Source organism: Lissotriton vulgaris, chromosome 6 (genome assembly GCF_964263255.1).
Source record: "Lissotriton vulgaris chromosome 6, aLisVul1.2, whole genome shotgun sequence".
NCBI lineage: Eukaryota > Metazoa > Chordata > Amphibia > Caudata > Salamandridae > Lissotriton > Lissotriton vulgaris.
The window spans coordinates 1386836355-1386857022 of NC_141694.1; the positions used below are offsets into that span (position 1 = coordinate 1386836355).

General features: G+C 44.9%; 1 long non-coding RNA gene across 2 annotated transcripts in view; it reads left to right on the top strand.

Annotated features, from left to right (window-relative positions):
- Positions 1-421: 421 nt before the first annotated feature.
- The window catches only part of LOC147708903 (uncharacterized), a 110601-nt gene continuing 90354 nt past the window's right edge, over positions 422-20668 (top strand). The window contains exons 1-4 of one of the 2 annotated variants that reach the window (XR_015296663.1): positions 422-565; positions 842-889; positions 1777-1906; positions 14919-15049. This is a non-coding gene — a long non-coding RNA (uncharacterized LOC147708903). Of the gene's footprint in view, positions 566-596; positions 678-841; positions 890-1776; positions 1907-14918; positions 15050-20668 lie in introns of those variants that run through there. The other variant, XR_015296662.1, reaches the window with a different exon arrangement.

Consider the following 20668-nt stretch of genomic DNA (forward strand, 5'->3'; position numbering starts at 1 on the left):
ACGTGGGCAAATAAAAAGAGACTCCAGAGTAAAGGAACTATATTGTTTCTTGGGTTTTTTTTCCTTCATTTTATAGTATTAATTCTTCACAAGTATCATCAATTCTGGTAACATAATAGTTTTAGATTTGTAAACTGAAACCTCAGTGCATTTTCTAAGAATATTCTGCCAGGAATATTTCATGTTTCCTTCTGCTGTTATAGACTTCTAAGGGGAGCAAGCCGACTTTCTTGCTTTTATATTGCATTCGCAGTTCACAAAATACTTTTTACATTTTTTTTTTTTTTTGCAAGAATCTGGGAATGCTGTGGGGTTGTGTAACCAGCCCTCAGACAGTCCTAATCATTAATGAATTTTACACAAAGACAATCTGATTTTGGCATCAGCAGCAGTGGCTGTGTTAACCACCGCGGCTACTGCTGTGAAGTGAACATCTGCACATTAGTTAAGCAACTGCCACGCTCCCAGCTTTTCGTGTTCCATTACAAGGCACCAGCGGCTCTCAGGGGGGCCAATTGGCAGGAGCGGAGAGCAGCCAATAACAGCAGGAAGAAGCAAGGAACAGGTGCTCCTCCAGTCAGCTCTGCGTGTAAAGATAAGTGCTGTGGATGGGCAGCTTTCTTCCCGAAACACTCAAAAATAGACACGCTTTGGTGCATGCACAATTGGCTTGCACTGTAAGTCTCGGAATTAAGTGTTTGCTTCGAGAGAACGGGTTTTAATTGAAAAGCTGTGACACCCCCCACTCCCCTACTCCATTTTCAAGTAGAACTAATCAGAAATACCGCTGACAAGATTATGAATACGCAGAATATTTCAACTTGTTTCGTTTTCCTTGCAGGTACATTGAAGCAGTGGCGGCCATCTTGATGACCACTTGTGTTTGAGGGTAAGTTTTGGGAGAATTGACATAGTTTGGAATGAGATGCTATCTGTGTTTTTTAAATTGATTACAAAATTGCAGATTTCTGATTTGATACGAGCACTAAGTTCTGAAATGCAAGTCTCGTGGTAAATAAGATAGCCGTCCGAGTGTTATTCGTTCAGGCTCGTTGCTCCAAAAACAATGTAATTGAGTTAGTTTGAAATTACTCATGACTACATATGGTATCCATCCCTTGGTACAATGTGATAGTTACTCAAGCACACTTCAGTGGCTTAGTTAATAAGTATCGGTACTTCAGTGGTACTGATGTGAAAGAACAAAATGCTGAGAATGTTGTCAACATTTAGGAAACTTTTTCACAGAAAAAATAATTTTCTGGATTAGATTTTTAAACAAGTCTTATTTTCTCCCTACAATTAGAAATATTTGTGACCTGCCAAATTTTTGGTCTAGAATACATATGGTGCACTGAAAACTCACTCATTCGGTACGAGGGGGGAGGGGGGGGGATGTGTGAGAGTTTGATGTGTTGTTACACAATCCCTGTACAGTTTTCTGAAATGTCTTACCCGCGTTCTATCTCCATGTCAATGCAGGGTACAATTAGTACCCTAATTGTTCAAAGGCCCTGTCTGCTGCTGTCTGAGGGGTGGGGCCAGCAGACAGTTTCATTCAAGGCCTCTCCCAGCAGCTTGCAGTAAAGGTGTGGCGACAAACGCACAGCTCTGGCAGATGGCGCTCTGCTTTTGACTCCAGCTGAGCTCAGCAGGGTTGGTGCTCAGAAGGTTAGGGCTTGTCAAAAAGACTCCTGTCTGCTAAATGAATAACAAAGTGAAAGCTGACAGTTTGCCTCGTAGAGAAACTTGGATTTTTTTTGTTTCCATTTTCAGTTATATGGTCGGCGGCTGCGAACACCCAGCAGTCAGATGTTCACTCTCGGCAGAAGCGCTAAGTAATGACACGGTCGCAAGCAACTGGGAGAGGAGAAGAAGCCAGCACGCCAAACCAACTGGATATTCGGTAAGCCCAGAGCCAGTCTCTGCTATTTTCAAATTTTGTAGTGCTCTGTAAGAACATCTCTTAGTTTGGAATAATGTGAATTAATGTTTTTTGTGCTCAAATATTTTATTGCATGTGGATAAAAAGAAGTACAGTTTCAAAAACAGCAGCCACACATAAATATCAGAAATTGATGCATACAAGTAAGAAATCAAAAAGTTAAAAAGAGATACATGACAAAAAAGACCTGAACTGGGACGAAAAAGTTATCATATAAAAAAAGGACATTTTTATCATGACAAATAGCAGGTATTTAAAGTTAATCGAGTAGTAAATGTGATCCGAAAGAAAATGGGTCAGATAAAATACCACCGTATGGCGCAGTAAGTAAGGCCATGTGTGACAGAATGTGTATCGCTTGGTAAATATGACTAAAAACGTTTTTACCATTAACAGCATTCAACAACAAAGAGAACAGTGAGAAAAGATGTCAAAACATTGCATACGAATACTAAGCTTTTCATGAATAAGTATATGTCTAAGCTCTCTTGACGTGGATACAAAACAAATAACTGGGGTTGAACAGAACTGATAAAAGTCAAATACGTACAGCATATGTGTGCAAATGTAAAGGACTGCTTATGGAACTTTCCTATACAGCATTGCAAAGTGTTATGCGTTTGGAAAAGTGTTTTTCCTTTCTATGTGCTACAAGTTTTTTTTTGTCGTTTATTGTATCCCAGTCCACACAGCTCACCCTATTCACAGAGCTTTTTCTATGAGCAGCTGAGACTTACTTCCGACTTATTTTTAATTTTCCAGGAGTAAGACATAGTTATGTGCATCAGGTCCAGTAAGAATAGGACATGTGAGCCATCTTCTTGCTTGGACCGTGCTGGCTCCAGGTTTGGCATGCTGCTTGAGTGTACTCTTTCTGCACACGTTAAGCATTCCAGGATTTCAAAAGAATTTCTTAGGTTCTTATACAGTTGTCTGTGCAACTTACTAACACATTTTGGTGGGCCCTTATATCGCTTCTATTAATATAACATTTGCAAGGGAGGTGGTAGTTGAATTTCCTGACTTTAAAATATTGCAAAAGTTCTGCAACTGGTAACAATAGGATCACTTGATCTGTTTGTGTTCCTCACTTTCAGTCTAAATGTGCATCACAGTGCTGCCTTACCAGCAGTGCTTAATTTGAGCCTGTGGTTCCAGTGCTCAGCACCAGCACTTAATTGTCAGCAACGGCTCTAGTGATAGTCCCCTACATAGTGGCGCTATCCGTCCAATTTTGAGATGAGCATAACAACAGTGTTTAATAAGTCAATATCCAGCACTTAATTGTCAGCACCAGCTCTAGTGATAGTCCACCACATGGTGGTGCTATCCTGCCAATTTTGAGATGAGCATAACAACAGTGTTTAACAAGTCAATATCTATTAAAAAAGAATAATACTTGCCGTTCATGCCATTATTATTGCTTTGGGTGGCCTGAAAAAGCCTGAAATATCACACTTGTAGGAAGGAGTGGTGTGCAGATTAGTAGTTGCGTTTGTACTGTCATTGGCAGCATTTGCAGGGGCAATTGGTGGTGCGGGCCACAATGGACTCCAGAGAACAGCCCTGAAACTTACTTTTTTTTACAAATTAAGCACTGCTTCCCAGGTAGTGTTGCTGTATACATATATAAACCTTTAACAATCAAGTATATCTTTGTGTACTGGTGGGTTCACTTACAGGGTTATGCAGAAATTCAGTATCAGCGACAGATCCTAAATTTATAATCCCTAATTAGGGCATATAAACCCTAGTTGAAGGTTTGCAGCTATGGGATGAAGACCATCACCTCCTCTATCCTAGCGGAGGACCTTCCCCCCTATTTACATATTTTCTTATATGATCCCAGGTATGAAAGCAAGAATGAATTTCTATGAAAGCAAGAATTAAATTCATTATTGAAGCTTTGCCAGAATACTTTGCTTATACATTGCAAGATTTTACTGAAACGTTGACCACGATGTTTGTACTCTTTGCTGTGATGGTAGTCACACTCTGGTGGTTTTCCTCATGCATTGCAGGTTTGTCAGTTCAGTGTCCCTTTTAAACTGCCCACTTTGCAAACTTTTTTCATTTAGAGGACGCAAACTCCCAAAGCAGTAGTTTGACCCGGATACACAGGACGTTTTCTTCCTGTACGTCGACCCATTCTACATTTTCCCTACCCATTTCCTTCAAGCCTCTCATGCCGAGCATGGGCAGGGAAAGTTGGCAATTGTTGCCACCATAGTGGCAAAGACAACTGCCACTATGGCCCTTCAGTCTTTTTGCGGATGCATTGATGGTTCAGGGGTTACTTTTAGTGGAGCCTGCAGAGGCTCTGTCAGCAATGTCAGTGCTTAATTTGTAAAATAATAAGTGCCTGGATTCTGACTAGGAGGCCACTGCAGTTTGCACCACTCATCGCCCCTGTCATCACTGCCAACATAACTACTAATCATCTCTCTCACCTGCAAGTGCGACCGTTCATATTATTCCAGGTCCCCAAAGCTAAAGGAATGGCTTGGAAGGCAGGTATTAGTAATGTGTTATGTATATTATATTCATTAACAACTGTTGTTCTGCTCATCTCTAAATTGGGTGAGCAGTGTCGCCATGTGGCAGACTGTCATGAATGCAGTGTTAACAATTAAGTGTGGGTCCCGAGCACCGGAAACCAAATAAGTGCCTGTGCCGAGCACCGGAAACCATCAGCTCTAATTAAGAAATGATCAGCAGTAACCTAGTAGTTTAACAAACTCTTACTAAAGGAGGGGAATAGGCAATTTGGTGGGATAGGGCAGCATTATAAACTCTAAATGAAACCCTAAGTGTTGCTTTACTCAAATAGATAGAACATTTTTTGAAGCTGCCGACAGTGCAGACCGCCTCTGAGTAATCAATTTTTATGGCAAAGTCATTCACTTTCTTGGGTTTACAGCTTTAAACATAAACTCAAAATGTAGTCACAAAATCCACAAAAAATACTTGCAAGGTTGTAATCAATGGATTGTAGTTAGCAGATTGCTTGGGTTGTTTGACAATTTTAGTTATTTATTATTGATGATTTTTTCTTGTCTTATATTAGTCTAATTATGTGCTTAATGGTATTATTTTGTTTGGGGGTATTTTTTATGTTTTAGGGAATCTCATTATTGTTGATTGTTTTAATTCTGTGTATTGTTCTATGTTTGTGCAATTATATAGTCCTACTGTTTTGTATGTAAACTACCTGAAGCTTCTGTTCTGTTCTTTCATTGTGTGTGCAAGTGCCATGCATATGCCTTTAAAACTTGGTAAGAGTAACACCTGTTATGTACAGCGCTTAGAAAGAGCTGGTGTGCTGCAAGAAGTTCTATATTAAACAAGCATTTGCAATTCAATCGGTCTCGCCTTTGGGACCTTATATGTATTTAGCTATGCAGCACATTAGCATGGGTGCTGAAACATCTACTGTTCTTTAACATGGAGGGAAACTAAGCACCAAAATGTGTGACATGCCAGGTATGAGAACACATGGAGAGAATTATTGATTTTCATCAGGAAATGGTATGATCCGAAGCTCTGTTTTTAATATAAAATCAGGGCCTTCGGTGGTCATATCACTGAAAATACAAGAATTGAAAAAAATATTTTGTCTATGGGAGCTCGTGGAAGACAATTTCTATGGACTGGAATCTAGAGAATGCTAAAGTGACTCTGATATTTTACTGAACTCTGTTGGTTGTTTTCTATCAAGAAAGTTAAATAGAGGCAGTTGCCAGAAAAATTTAAAAAAGAAAGTCCCTCAGCAGAAATAGAGCATATATAGAAAGAGGAAGTATCAAGGAGAAATACAGATATTTCTCCTCCTTACGCCTCTCCTGGGAAGGTATATCTTTTTGGTGCAATCCCAGGTTTACCAGTACTGCTCAATCTGGGAATGCATCCAAATCCTTGGGAGTTGTGTGGGAACACCCATGCAGTGCCCATGGAATGCTTTTCAAGCGGAGAGTAAGGCAAGGTAGCAATTAGCGTAGTGCAAGAGCCATGCAAACCAGCTTGTAAATAGGCCCCTTAGACTCCAGCATCAAACAGCAGGGACAAGGGTGCACAGCAGGAAACCTGCACAGTCGGAGAAGTCATTCTGGGATATGCAGCAGAACATATCTGGGATATGCAGCACAACATATCTGGGATATGCAGCAGAACATATCAGATGCTGCTATAAATGCACTTGAGGTGTACAGTGCGAAGAGATTTGAGTGCATACCTCTTATTTATGCAGTTTATCCTTTCACCACAATGCATGTGCACATTTTCAACAAATCTGTTCAAGAAAGGAAGGCAAGGCGAGAGACAATGGCAAAGAGAAACTCAGAAGAGAGTTAGAGCCCTAAAAGATGTGAGCAGGAACAGCCATGGGCATAGAAAATTATTCACAGGAACTATGCATGGTTAGAGTACAAACGGAAAGGCAGTGAGTCAATATGACACATTAATACAAGTCTTCAGGTTTGGAGAAAGACAACAGAACCCACAAACGTCCTTGGCTTTCCTTTCATCAGAAGTGCTCAAAGACTGACTGGAAGGGAACAAGACCAACGAGTAGGCTGCCCTCTTGCGGTGCAGCTTGTAGCTTTTGGTCTGGTCTGAATGTACATTCAGGAGGGGAGAGACCAGACCAGAGGCTACAAGCTGCACCTCAAGATGTCAGCCTACACTTCTCTCCCACCACCCTATGTGGAACGTTCAGTGATTTAAAAAGCTGAGAGCAAATGCAATCTCGTTGCCGGATTGAATACGGCCGGCCGCTTAACCATGTCCAGGGGATAGTGTGCCTCCTGACGTGAGTAATATATAAAAACAAGGGAGGGTTATCTTTTCCCCCTAAAGTTGGTCCTGACAAAAGCCGTTGACCCGGCAAGGGTGCATGTCGCCTGAAACATGTAGACCAGTTTTTAACCTTTCGTAAGTGATGTGAAGGGCACATTACACATCCTGTTTTTCACATTCACCTTTATTTTTAACCATTTCCTCAAGATCACCTCCTGGTGGAGGCTAACACGCCCTGATGATGATACTATCAACCATGACTCCATGACTACGCCAATGGCCAAAGACATACCAAAGGCGGAAGATGGCTGTTGAGGGTCCTACATATTGCTTATCAGGATCCCTCGAGGCCTCACAGCTCCACTCCTTTTTGATGCTTTGTAACATATTTGGAAGCTAAGTTGGACCCAAGACTGCTTCTACTTCAGTCTCTTGATAGATTGTTACTATGTGTTTAACACCATTTTTATATTCAGAGTACAGTGGTATTACAGCATTTGGTAATATGATTGCACAGAAAATATGTGCCTGTTTGCATTAAAGAAACGACAGTCCTTGTCAAAATGAACTATAAAAGTCACTAAATTAACCTGTGCTTAACCCTCTGGTAGCTTGGCACAAAAGTAGTCAGACTTAACTTAGAGGTACTGAGTAAAGTATTTATGCTGCACACAAACAGTAAAAAAGTGAAAATGCACCACAGGAAAAAATCTCACACCAATCTAAAAAACTAGAATAAGATTAAAAAAATTATTTGACTCCAAAATGCCAAAAATCAAATCGATAGAACCAGAGCTATGAATTTATATTTTTTTTAGTAAAAACTAGTGCCTATAAGATCAAAGCACCAACTGCAGGCATCTAGTTAAGTGAGATGGGGGCAAGTCAAAAGTTATGGCAGTCCGCGATGGAGCACAGTACAAATAGGTGAAGTCGATTGGGTCCGGTCTCAGCTTACCTTTGGACTTAGAAGAAATTTTGAAGAAAAATATCTGAAAGGGTTACATTCAGCAGGGCAAGGCAGCTGGAGGTGACCGTGAAGAAGATGTTGTTGTCGGGGAGCTGCTGGACGAAGTTGCAGTGAAAATTTCTGTCTATGGACTTTGTCACTTTTTAGGGAATCAAAAATCCCCAGCAGGATTGTTGCGGGCCAATCACCCGAACTCGATGCTTTTCCAATGGGGCATCTTAATTCCCCAAATCCCAGTGGGACCTCACGTGATAGCAATGAATAGAGACACTGCACCCTTGTGAGTTTTCAAGGAAAAGAGGGATTGGGATAAGAGAGAAAGAGAAATACTAGCTCTTCAAATGATGCTGATTCTTCGCGTCAGGACTTGTTGGGCTCAGGACACCTTGATGTCTTGACTCTGGTATGAGGCCACTGAGATCAGGGATCAAGTGTAAGAAGGAAGTTTGTCCTCTAATGAAAGACACTTGTTAGCCCTACTTTGGTGAGCGCAACATAACATAGTTATACATCGGTCTGTGACATACTCATATACAATGTTTGTTCTGTGAAATAGAGATGTTCTCATCAGAAACTGTGCCAAGAGACTTAGTGACTTTGCAGCATTTAGGGCAAACAATGTTCAAAATGCTCAAACATAATCTAGTTCAAGAAGTCTTTATTCGATTAATTCATCATAAAAGACATAAATACAAGTACACAATAACATATAAAACCAGTATTAAATCATCGACATCGAGTTGACTTCATACAGAACTATACAAAAATTTAAAAGGTGTCATACATGACCATACTACCACTGTATATACAAAAAGTTTAGGCAGTCACCGCTAGATTGTGTTTAATAAACCTGCATCTGATCACCCATGCCCACCCAAGAAACTTAGCAACCCCCACAACAATAAGTGGATCCAGATTGGTTTTTAACAGTCTCAAGGCTTCAGCTGCCGATCTTGTACCTAGTTGTCTACACACTGGTTTGAGCCACTTGGTTCTGGGGGCTGAGTATAGTGGGCACATGTACATAAAGTGAGAAAGACTTTCCCCAGTGCCCTGACAGTTAGCACAATACCCCAAACCATCCGTTCCCCACTTTTTGGTGAAGTCCCCTAGGGGAAGAGAACCACATCTAAATTGAAAAAAGAGTTTACGGTCCAGAGGTTTGGTAATGGTTTCCCAGTACCTTTCTAACCTGGGTGTGTCTTTATGTACCATAAATAGACCAGCAAGACTGCTCGAGCTCGATTTTGAGAAAATGTTATGCATCACCCATTCCCAGTAACATTTTTGAAGCTCATTTTTTGATGGAAATTTGGCTGTCTCGGGCGTAGACCACAACTCAATGAGGCCCAAAGATAGTAAGGTGGCCCTAAGATCTTTGAACCAACCGATTTTAGTGGCTCCAGGACTATTTTTTACCTCCAGACAAGCTTCTGCGTAGTGGTGTAATTCCGGCTTTGTCCACAGGCGTCGCCAGAATGATAATGGTCGAAATTTTGCATAATCGACCACCGAGTGGCAGCCCAGATCAAATACAAGAGGGATTAGAGGAGTTGACTGAGGCAGACCTGTTACCATCCTTAGAAATTTGTTTTGGGCATGTTTCAGGGATTCCAGATTACTTCCACCCCATAGCTCTGCGCCATATAACACCGCTGATAAAACCTTTCCACCATAGATCTTCATCAGCGGTGACATAGGCTTTGTGAATGACCCTTTGTGTTCCTTAATCAGGACTCCGCCCAACTGTTGGTGTTTCAGGGTCATGAGCTCTATCTGGTGAGTCCAGCTTAGGGTGTCACTGAAGGTAACGCCCAGATAGGTGAAGTGCTTGGTCTGCTCCAGAGGGGTATCCCCCATTGTAACCCTAGCCTTGACCAGTTTGTGCCCCCTCATCACCATAAATTTGGTTTTGGCTACGTTCACCTCCAGCTCATGTTCGCTGCAGAAACTCTCAAACCTCGACAGTGCAAGCTGGAGGCCCTGTCTGGTTCGTGAAATCAGGAGAGTGTCGTCAGCGAACATGAGCAGGGGGATTTTCATGCCAGCCAAACTTGGGGCATCAGTGGGAAATCCGTCGAAGTACTTAATAACTCTGTTAATATATAGAGAAAACAAGGTTGGTGCCAAAACACATCCCTGTCTAACACCTTTCGACACAGGGAAGGTCTTAGTCACCTCACCAGGTTTGCCCCACCTCACAAAGGCATAAGTCTCTGCGTGGAGGTTGACTATAATGCGGACCAAAGTGGGAGGCATACCCATTTCTAGAAGGCAATTCCAGAGCCCAGCCCTCGGGACAAGGTCAAACGCAGACCGAAGGTCTACGAATGCCGCAAATAAGTTTCCTTTACCAAGGGTGACCGTCTTCCAGTGTAGAAGCATAAAGCGGAAAGCCTGATCCAGGGTGCTTACTTGGGGTCTAAACCCTGCTTGGAGAGGAGTGAGTACGTTATGTTCCTCAATCCATGCCTGGACCCTAGAAAGGACAAGACGAGATACTATCTTTTGTACCGCATCAATAAGACTGATCGGCCGGTAGTTGGATGGAACCGACCGATCACCCTTCTTGAAGATGGGCAAGATCTCGGCACCAGCCCATGAGACAGGTACCTTGGCGCCCATAGCCAACGTATTTGCCAAATGCAGTAGATAAGGAACCCATAAGTCTTGATCCTGCTGGAAAATATCTGCTGGGATGCAGTCCGGACCGGGCGCTTTGCCCCTGGGGATGGCATTCAAAACGTTTACAACCTCTTTGGCTGAAAACACAAGGGTATCAAAGGTCAGTGGCCAACTAATGGGAGCTTCCCCCTCCCTAAGACACCTAAACTGTTCCTCAAAGTGGGACACCCATTTTAATTGATCAACGGAAGCAGGGCTGGGTCGATCATCCTGGGACTGTCCCCATTTGAGGAGATGCCAAAATTGTGTGAGGTTCCCAGAGCCGCAGGCCTCAACAAGGAGGGCCCAGCGCTCAACATCCCATGCGGCTTTGGCCCGCCGTTTAGCTTCATTGTAAGCCTTCCTGCTAGTTTTGATTAGGGCTGGGTTCCTAGATTTTAGTGCTTTAAACAAGTTTGAATGGGATTTGCCACACTCTTCATTAAACCAGTTCGCAGGTTTTCTCGCCTTTCCTAAGCCCTTTTTGGCTACAATTTTAACAAATAGTGTCTTTAGGGATGCAAACAGGCTGGCATGAATGTCTGAAATATTGGGGTTTGTCCGGTTCAGGTCGTCACACTTCTCTAGTTCCCTAAGGGAACCGGAAACCAGAGTTCTTATTTCCCTACGTGCATTCACGTCTACAGCAACCTTTGGCCATCGAACCCTCCTCATATCGTTAGTTAATACCACGGCCTCTTGAACGAGATTAGAATGTCGCACATCCGGCCCGGCAAAACTAAAGTCCTTCAGTTCTGCGATGAGTGGTTCGTGATCACTTTCAGGCCGTGGACTGATTGACATATCCGTTACCAAGGGCCACAAGGTTGTATCGACTAAGATATAATCGATGCGACTACTATGCCTGCCATTGAAGAATGTTGGGTTGCCCAATCTATCCGATCTTGTACGACCGTTTAGGGCGCGCAACCCCCAATTCAGACATAGGCCTTTGATGTAAATGGCACATTGGGACCACTTAGTAATTGGAGGAAGCTCGAGTTGTGGAATACCCCACATCATGTCCTCGTCCTCAGTTAGCATCCCATCCTCCCTGCTTAGAGGTTCGAAGCAAGTATTAAAATCACCCATTACAACCACATGACCCACTGGTTGGGTAGAGCCAAGGAATTCATCTAAACATGTTAGGGTGGCTGATACACGACCACCAGGGGTTCCTCTGGCATAAACATTAAACAACAAAATATCCAGCCCGCTATTAGATTTCATGTTAACTATAAGGATATCAGGACAGTCGATATAAATTTCCTTCACAGAGACCCCTACAGTTTGGCGAACCCAAATAGTGAGGCCCCCCATGGCCCTGCCTTTTGGGCCTCTAACTGCGGGTTTGTTAAAACTCAGAAAACCTGGTAGAAAAACTGGATGGGTTGACCAAGTCTCCTGAAAAGACCAAACATCACCTTGACTGATGAAGTCAGCCCAGTTAGGTACGCATAAACAGGATTCTATACCCGCCACATTCCAACATCCCAAAGTAGTACCCTTAACACAAGCTTGAACACACGGGACTATTGTATCTAAAGGGGGGGGTTCACAGGGTTGAAGGGAAAATTCTTCAGATGGAGGTACCTCTGTGAACAACCCTTTCCTTCTCGTACTTATTAACCCATCCTGGGTTGCTTGCACTGCAGTAGAGCCTGGGTGAGAAGCAACCTTAGAGTATAGTGTGTCAAGAGACGGTGTAGGTATGACCAGCTCACTTGGGTGAGCTAAACTTCCCTCCTCACAACACTGGAGTGAGACTTTAGAGCTTGCAACAGTACGTGAGAGGATACACAAGTCACCGCCCACACACGAATTGTACAGGACATCGTTACTATTCTCTCTTGTTTGTCAATCATTGGACGACAGCCCAGAGAGAGGATGATATAAGTTTCTCAGGGGAATGTTCCAAAGGTCTTTGGGGTGGGAAGGCCTAATGGTATAGGGATTTACAGGAAATAAACTGGGAGGCTGCTGAAACTGTGAAAAGGCAGGTTTTGGGGGAGCCAAGGGAAACGGGGGATTATTTGCAAATGGCATTTCCAGAAGTGATGGGGGACCAGAGGGCTGGATATATGGCTTAGCCCAGCCCGGCGTTTGTACTGGGCAGTTGTAGGTAGATTGGATATAAGAGCGATATAGCGCCTCTGGGTTGAAGTGGGGTACATGGAAACTTGGTGTGAAGTTGGACCATTTGAGGAGGCTTTTAGTGTTTTTGTTAGTTCTACCAGGAGGTTGACTATTTGAGTTGATCAGGGTTTCGGGGTAGAAATAACTTAGATTCCTTGTGGAAATTCCTCCCTCATTGTTTCCCACATACCAATCTGTAAGGTGAGATACAACCCAATGGTCCCTAAAGTTGATGATCACTATGTCCCCCTCAATATCCTTAGGGCGCACCCCAACCCACTGACATCTTCTGACCGTGACGATATCCCCGTTAAGGTTAGGAGGAAGGGGTCTGTTAGTTTTTAGCCAGAAGATGACTTTGTTTTTTAGGCTTTCGTCATTTTCTCTATCCCCTTCCTGAACTGGAGGCACACCTGTCATAACAATAACAAAATTTAATGAGTCTGGCGGCAAGTCTACATTTCTCTTTGATGGTAAGGGTTTGTTCTTTTTACTGTTGGCGCCAGCGGGTTTACCCATCCCTTTCTTTGTCTGCGGTGCTGAACCTTTAGCCAATGGTTTGCTGACTACCGCACTGGGGTTAGCTGCCGCGGGGGGTAGTGTTAAAGTGGGTTTCGCAACCACCGTTGGTGCTTTATTTGAAATGGTGACTGCTTTAGAAATATTGGTGGTGAGTTGGCTGGTACTTTTAGGTGGTTTGCCAGTAGCAAGAGATGAACCGGCTGGTTTAGTGGAATGGCCCTTGTTCTTATCCAGGCCAGTGGTGTGTGTAGATTCAATGGTCGCCACAAGGCGATCCAATTTTTCACCCATAGTCCTCACACGTTCTAACAGGGGAAGCATATAGGATTTTATAAGCTTTTCCAAGATATCAAGGGACACCTCACTTACCCCTACAGTTACTAACTCCGGGGAAACATGATCACGTGTGTCCAAGGGAAGAGGCTCTACTAAGGGCGGTGGAACAGGCTCAATAATTGGGTTAGGTCGGGGCGGTGGTGGAGTCTGACAGCTACGCCCTTTCCTTTTTACCCCTCCCTTTCTCCTTTTCTTCCTTGGTGGGGAGTGAACAACCCTAGTAGCTTTGTCTGACGTGGTTCCTGGCTTTAATCCACTCGACTCAGGAATGATCTCGCCTGGATCAATATAGACCAGAGACAAGTTGGACAGCATGGGGGTTGGTTCTACTTCCCTAATGGAAGTCTCGGGGATGTTTGTTTCAATTATGCTTGAGTGATCGATAGGAGGACAAACAAGCTGACCTCCGCAGGTGGCACTACTACAGGGCGGAGAGATAGCAGGAAACCTAAATATACTTGGGGTAAGGTTGAGATCAGTCGCGTCGGCGTCAATAGCGCTCAAGCCTTGGGCGGGAAGTTCTTTTGTGGTATTAAAAACTGGTAGTGGGTTTTTCTTTAACTGCTCAATTGAGCGTCTGCGCTCAGCTCTTCTTTCGGCAAGAAGTAAGTCCATATCTACCTCCTTAGCAGATTTCTTGAAAAATTTATCTAGGGGGCCCAGAACAGAGACACTCACACCAGGCGGAGCAGAGTGGCTCATGTTAAAGGAGGATAGTTCAGAATAAAGGTACTTGATGTAATAACTATAAACCACTGCTAACTATCCACAATGTAAGGATACTAAAACACTGCATACAACAAGCAAGATGTAAATCACCTAGCCCAGCCCGGCCTCCTTCGGCCCCGGACGGCCACAGACGGTCCCGCCCTTGTCCCGGGCTTCTCCCGGCATGCTCCCGCGCGCTCCCGCGCAGCGGGTATGTCCACTCCTCTTTATAGGTGTGCTTGGGACACCAAGGGGGCGGGGCCGGCAGGGAGAGGAGCCCAGCTGGGAACGGGCGCGCGGGGACTCCTGGTCCGTGGAGTCCACCCGCTGTTCCCTCGCAGCCCTGCCGGTCACCAGGTGATGCCCCTTGTAATCAGTCTACAGCCGCTGATAACCGCAAAGCGGGACCTGCGCAGCGGGTCCGGCGAGCAGCAGCGGCTCAGCAGGCTGGAACACGGAGTGACAGGGGTGAGTAGCGTGGCTTCCAGAAAACATAATCTACACCCAACCTCTCAAATCCTGAAGGTTTGTTAAAGTTTGTGGGATTGACTGTCTCTATTGCCTTGCCTTTTGAAGGTGGAGCTGTTAGAGGAAATACGTCTTTCCCGTGGCAATATACACTCTGGTTAGCAAGTCATTGTTCTTTGGCAAAGCTTTCTAATAATAAAAGAAATATGCCTAACTTTGTTCAAGCGCTGCTCAAAAATGAATGCCGTGCTTTCAGTCACTGCGCCCTACTACATAGGACTGTTTTACCTTTCTGTTGGGCGTACTAAATCAAGAGTGACTTAGAGCAAGGAGCGTGGCTAAGTTCACCTTTTTGTTCTTGTGCTATGTTTACAGGAAATGCGCTACTTAGACAGCGCAGCGGAAGCAAGAGAGTGATGCTGGAAGATGCTGCATGCCGAGATGCTGTTGCTGAAGAGAGGACTGCAGGAGAGGAAGGCATTGTCGCGAGAATCAGTCGAAATAAGGTAGGCGCCTGCCGGAGAAGAGAATACCAGGCAGGGGCAAGCTGAAGACAGGAGAGTGCTTGCCAGGAGTCATACGAAGCCAAGCACTGGTTTCTGTACAGCGTGGCTTAAGTAGTCATGGGGGGCCAAGTCATTGCATGTGTATAATTGCCAGCAGTTGGCACCTCAGTGTAATTATTCACTTATCTTTCCTGCACGTTGAGCACATGCTTCACAGTTTGGACAGGGCATGTGGAAGAAGTGTTCAACTTGTGTAAAGCACAAGCCACAAGTGCTGTGCTGAACAGTTGTCATGCTCATTAGCATATACATGTTGTCCACTCTTTTTACAATGTGAACAAACAACCAATGGTACCTAGCACTGCCTCCAGGGTTACAATGAGTAAGTAAAGTTCCATGATAGGAATAAACAGCCAATATTATCGCTACCAGAGTTAAGGGGTATGTGGCTGTGAGGTGGCACGCACAGTGTGATGTTGGGGTGGTATTCACGACAAGGATGAAACTGCAGGTTGTACCCAATGAGGGTTCCACAAGGCCTGATACACCTTCTGTGAAGAGCCGTTGACTAGGATCTGATGCTGCGGAGAAGAACATAGCAGGACATTCTGCAAAGTCAGGCTGACCAGTGATGCACCTTGGGCGGACCGTTGAGCACTTACATCTTGGTCTCCTGTCAGTTCTCAAAGCATTTTTGGCTGTACATTTTCTAAGTCCGAAGAGTCCGAAGTTTTGGCTGTTTTGCCACCTTTAGCACCACTTCAGCCAACTTGCCTTGTGGGTCACTCTGATAGTCCTTAGTTTGAGCAGCAAGGGAGTCCTTTAGTGGCAGGACAGTCCTCTGATAGGTCATGGCTGGCTTCAAGCAGCAGGGCAGTCCTCTGAAGTGCAAAGCAGTCCTCAATCAGCAGGGCAGCCCTCTGAAGCACAAGTCATGCCTTCTGAGTGTCCTCCACAGATCCAAAAGTCAACCAAAGAGTGGTCTGAGGGTCCTATCTTCATACCTTGTGCTAGCTTTGAAGTGGAAGAAACATCTATAATAATGTCCTCCCTCACAAGAAAATGCCTCACAATAGAAAAAAACGAATTTTGAAGTTTTTCACTACCAGGACGTGTAAATCTAAAAAGTTCATATCAAACTTTGTAATTTACAATGCACACTGCCCTATGGGTTGTTTAGGATCTACAGTAGGGGTGGTTTATATGTAGTAAAAAGGGGGATTTAGGCCTGGCAAAACGTATATTTTGCTAGGTCGAATTGGCAGTTTAACACAGCATACAGGCTGCAATGTTTTAAAGGTCTGCTCAAGTAGGTGGCAAAAAAGGTCCAATAGTAGCAGTTAATTTACAGGCCCTGGGTAGATGTTATACCATTTCCTAGGGACATATAAGTAACTTAAATATGCCAATTGGGTGAAAGCCATTTTACTCATGTTTAAAGCAGACCGCACAAACATTTTAGCACTGTTTAGCAGTAGTAAAGTGCACAGAATCCTAAGGCTATCAAAAACGAATGTCAGCAAACAAGAGGGGGTAGGCAAAAAAAAGGTTGGGGGGAAGACCACCCTAAGGCTGACAGATCTACCAAGCATGCAGTAACACTCTTTCCATATGTAATCCCCAATATTAAGGCACCTTTGTTATGTTATGTTATGTTATGTTATATTATATGGCTTATAGAGCGCACAGCTGCCCCAGCAAAGGGGCGTTGCGGCGCTAATAGCAGTCAGAGGGAGTGGACCACTGAAGAACAAAAACAGTCTAGAGTGAGGGGAAAAGATGGGTTTTGGTTGCACTGCGGAATGCCAGATAATTGTTTAGACTACGGATTGACAGTGGAAGAGAATTCCAAAGCCTGGCCGTCAGTGTGCAGAAGGCACGTCCCCCCACCCGTGCTCTCTTCGCCATAGGAACCACCGCAAAGTATTGGCCCATTGATCGGAGGTTGCGGTGTTGTATGGCGTTTTAGATTCCGAATGGATTTTCCCGATTCATGCCCTTATATAAGTACAATTCATGTTGCCCTTACATAGGCATAGAAATCAAGCCCTTATGTAGGCATAGCCAATGCAAGCCAAATACAGGCATGGCTACTTCCATCCGTTCACCAAACGTCACAACGATTTCTTGGAAAACCCGCTCAAGCCATTAGGGACTTCCCCTTGCATGAATATTGATTTCTCCAAGAACTCAGTTAGTTTTACAATGAACATCTATTCCTTAGGGGTTCATTCATGACGTTCATATGCCGACTTTATGTCAAACATGGCATTTCTAAACACCTTCAAGGTATAAATATACCTTCACTTGCTATGGCAAAGCACGGTGGTTCGGAGCAGTTTGAAGACCTACTTGCCCGACGCAGCTCGCTACAGCAAGTGCCCAAGGAAGCCGACTCTCCAGCTGACGCACTGATCAGGAAGCTGCCTTTCTCCTGCCGAGAAACCAGGTCCAGTGTTTCCGGCTCCCCATGCAGGGTGTTGGGAAATCGAGTCCAGAGACAGATATACCAACCTTCTTCATTCTAAGGTATGGAGCTGATTAGAACCTAGAAAAACCTTTGGCAATTCTTGGCAGAACTAAAACTTATTTATTTTTATTTTATGTAGTTTGTAGAGCGCGCAGCTACCCCCGAAGGGGTGTCCCGGCGCTAAAATTCAGGGGTTGCCAAGGGAGAGGGGGAGTGAGAAAAGGGAAGTGGATAGACTAAAATCCGGAGAAGAGCCAGGTTTTAAGTTTGGCTCGGAAGATAGTTTCGGAGGGACAGAACCTCAGCTCGAGCGGAAGGGAGTTCCACAGTCTGGCAGCAATGACACTGAAACCTCTGCCACCGGTTCTAGAAAGTCTGAACCGGGGAGAGATCAGGAGGCGGAGGTCATTGGATCTCAGGGATCTGGTGGAGCAGGATATTGAGACCCGTTTTTTCAAATAGGGAGGTCCGTAGTCGTTTACGGCTCGGTAAGTAAGAGTGAGGACCTTAAATTGAATACGGCTAGCCACTGGGAGCCAATGGAGTTCTCTCCGGTAGGCAGAGATAGATTGACGGTACGGGATATTACCGATCAGTCTGGCTGCAGCATTCTGGACAATCTGCAGCCGGCCTATCAGGTACTGGGGAGCCCCAGCATAGAGACTATTAGCATAGTCCAAGTGGGACGTGATGAGAGCCTGGGTCACAGTGCGACGGGAGTCCAGGGGGAGATAGGGTAGAATTTTTTTTATCATGCGTAGTTTCATAAAGCAAGCGGAAGTAACTTTATTAATCTGGGTTTTGCATGACAAGGAATCATCAAATTGGAAACCAAGGTTCCGCGCCGAGTGGACAGGGGACGGGGCAGGATCAAGCGCAGTGGGCCACCACCAAGCAGAGGGGATGGGGGTTTTCTGATTGAAAAACAGAACCTCAGTTTTATCTGCATTTAGTCTGAGGTGGTTCGCAGTCATCCAGCCACTGATGTTATTGAGGCATTGGCGGAACTTGAGGAATGCGGAGTCCGAGTGGTCCCTAAAGGAAAACACCAGCTGTGTGTCGTCAGCGTAAGAGACCACCCTCACTCCGTAGGACTCCACAACGTCAGCCAAGGGGGCCAGGTAGACATTGAAGAACAGGGGGCTGAGGGCGGAGCCCTGCGGCACCCCACATGATAGAGGTTTTTTCTCTGACCTAAAAGGGCGTAGCAGTACCCTTTGACTTCTGTGTGAGAGGAAGGACTCGATCCAGCCGAGGGCAGTGCCACCAATGCCAATCTGCTTTAGTCGATCGAGGAGGATGGGGTGAGAGACCGTGTCGAATGCTGCGGACAGGTCGAGGAGAACCAGCATGGCCTCCTCGCCCCTGTCCACGCATTCTCGGATGGTTTCAGATACTTCCAGCAGGGCCGTCTCCGTGCTGAATCCGGCTCTGAAACCGGACTGGGAACCGTGTAGCAGAGAGTGATCTTCCAAGTATTCCGTAAGTTGGAGCTGTACGGCTTTTTCCAGGACCTTGGCGGGTTTGGGAAGGAGGGAAATAGGACGGTAGTTAGTAAAGACAGCGGGGTCTGCGTCAGCCTTTTTCAGAATGGGGATCACCAGAGCCTCCTTCCAGGTGGTAGGGAAGAAGCCATGGTGAAGGGAGGCATTCCAGACGGAAAGGAAAGGGCAGGCAAGTGAAGGTGCCAGTTCTCCCATGATTTTCGCGGGAACAGGATCAGAGGGGGCACCCGATTTACAGCAAGTGAGTAATCTGATGGCCTCGTCCTGGTTGAGTTTGTTGAATGAGTGGAAGGACGGAGACTCTGGGGGACTGGTGAAGGAAGACTGTGTGACCAGCTCGGTGGGGAAGGAGACACAGAGTTTATTGATTTTTTCCAGAAAAAAATCTGAGAGTCCCTCACAGAGATCCTGACTAGCGGTGTTCTGGGGGGCCCTGGCCGGAGGGTTAATAAAGTCTTTAACGATGCTGAAGAGCGTTTTCGAAGAATTTTTAGCTTTATTAATTTGAGCGGCAAAGTGGTCTTTCAACTTATGCTAAACAATACTTACTTCTTCCCTCATACTAGACCTAGGTTAGATACATTGGGGTACGCATATTTTAGAACACCAGTTGAGTATTTTAGTCTATGTTATTTATGTATGCATTTTTATATGGCTTAGAAACCATACAATGCTATTACAGTATTATTTCATAATACTATTCCTGCTGTACGCATTATACTTTGCATTCTGTCTAACGATTTTATCAGTTCACCTCTCTTGTAAGAGAAAGAAGACTGTTCAATAAACCTTTTATTGAAAACGCCTGTCTCTCTATTTCTCTGCAACTCTGTTGAAACGAAGCATTCACGATCGATTAAGAGAAATACTTATCTATGGTTTCTACGACTCTGAAGATATTTTCCAGTCTTAGGGAAACAAAGTTGTCATGTTTATGCGGTTGTCAGAAACTAATCCCTTCTTGTGAATTCGAGAAAGTTTCTAGGGACCTCTGAGCTAGCTGGCACTCACAATTGAGTTTAGTATATTCGATAGAGACCTACTGACCTAGGTCCTACGTCAAATCTATAGGATATGTTATTCCAATGCGAAGAGCCTATTGGGAATATAGGAACTACACTACAGTGGGGGGAGTATAAGGCAAGAGCAGTGAGGCCAGGATGGCCGGAGAGGAGGAATTCAGGATCTTAAAGGCGATGCACAGAGATTTGAATTCCACCCGTCTGGCCACCGGCAACCAGTGAAGTCGGCGGATGGCAACAGAGGTGGAACAAGTCCTTGGGAGGCCAAGAAGGGTTCTGGCCACCGCGTTTTGGACTCTTTGCAGTCTAAGAATCTCTGACTTATTAGTCCCCAAATATAGCGACTTGGCGTAATCCAATCTCGACAAGATGGCAGCCTGGATGATGACCTGCCGAGTAGACAGGTTAAAGTATCCTAACAGAGGTTTAAGCCCACGCAGAATGCCCATACAGGTTCCTGCCACTTTCCTGGTGGGGGCCTGGAAGCTGAGAGCAGAATCCACCCAAACACCCAGATTCTTTACTAATTGTTTGGGGATGGGGACATGGCCCACAGTAGTAGGCCACCACTGTTCACTCCACAGCTCACCATCCTGCCCAACCAGCAAGATTTCAGTCTTAC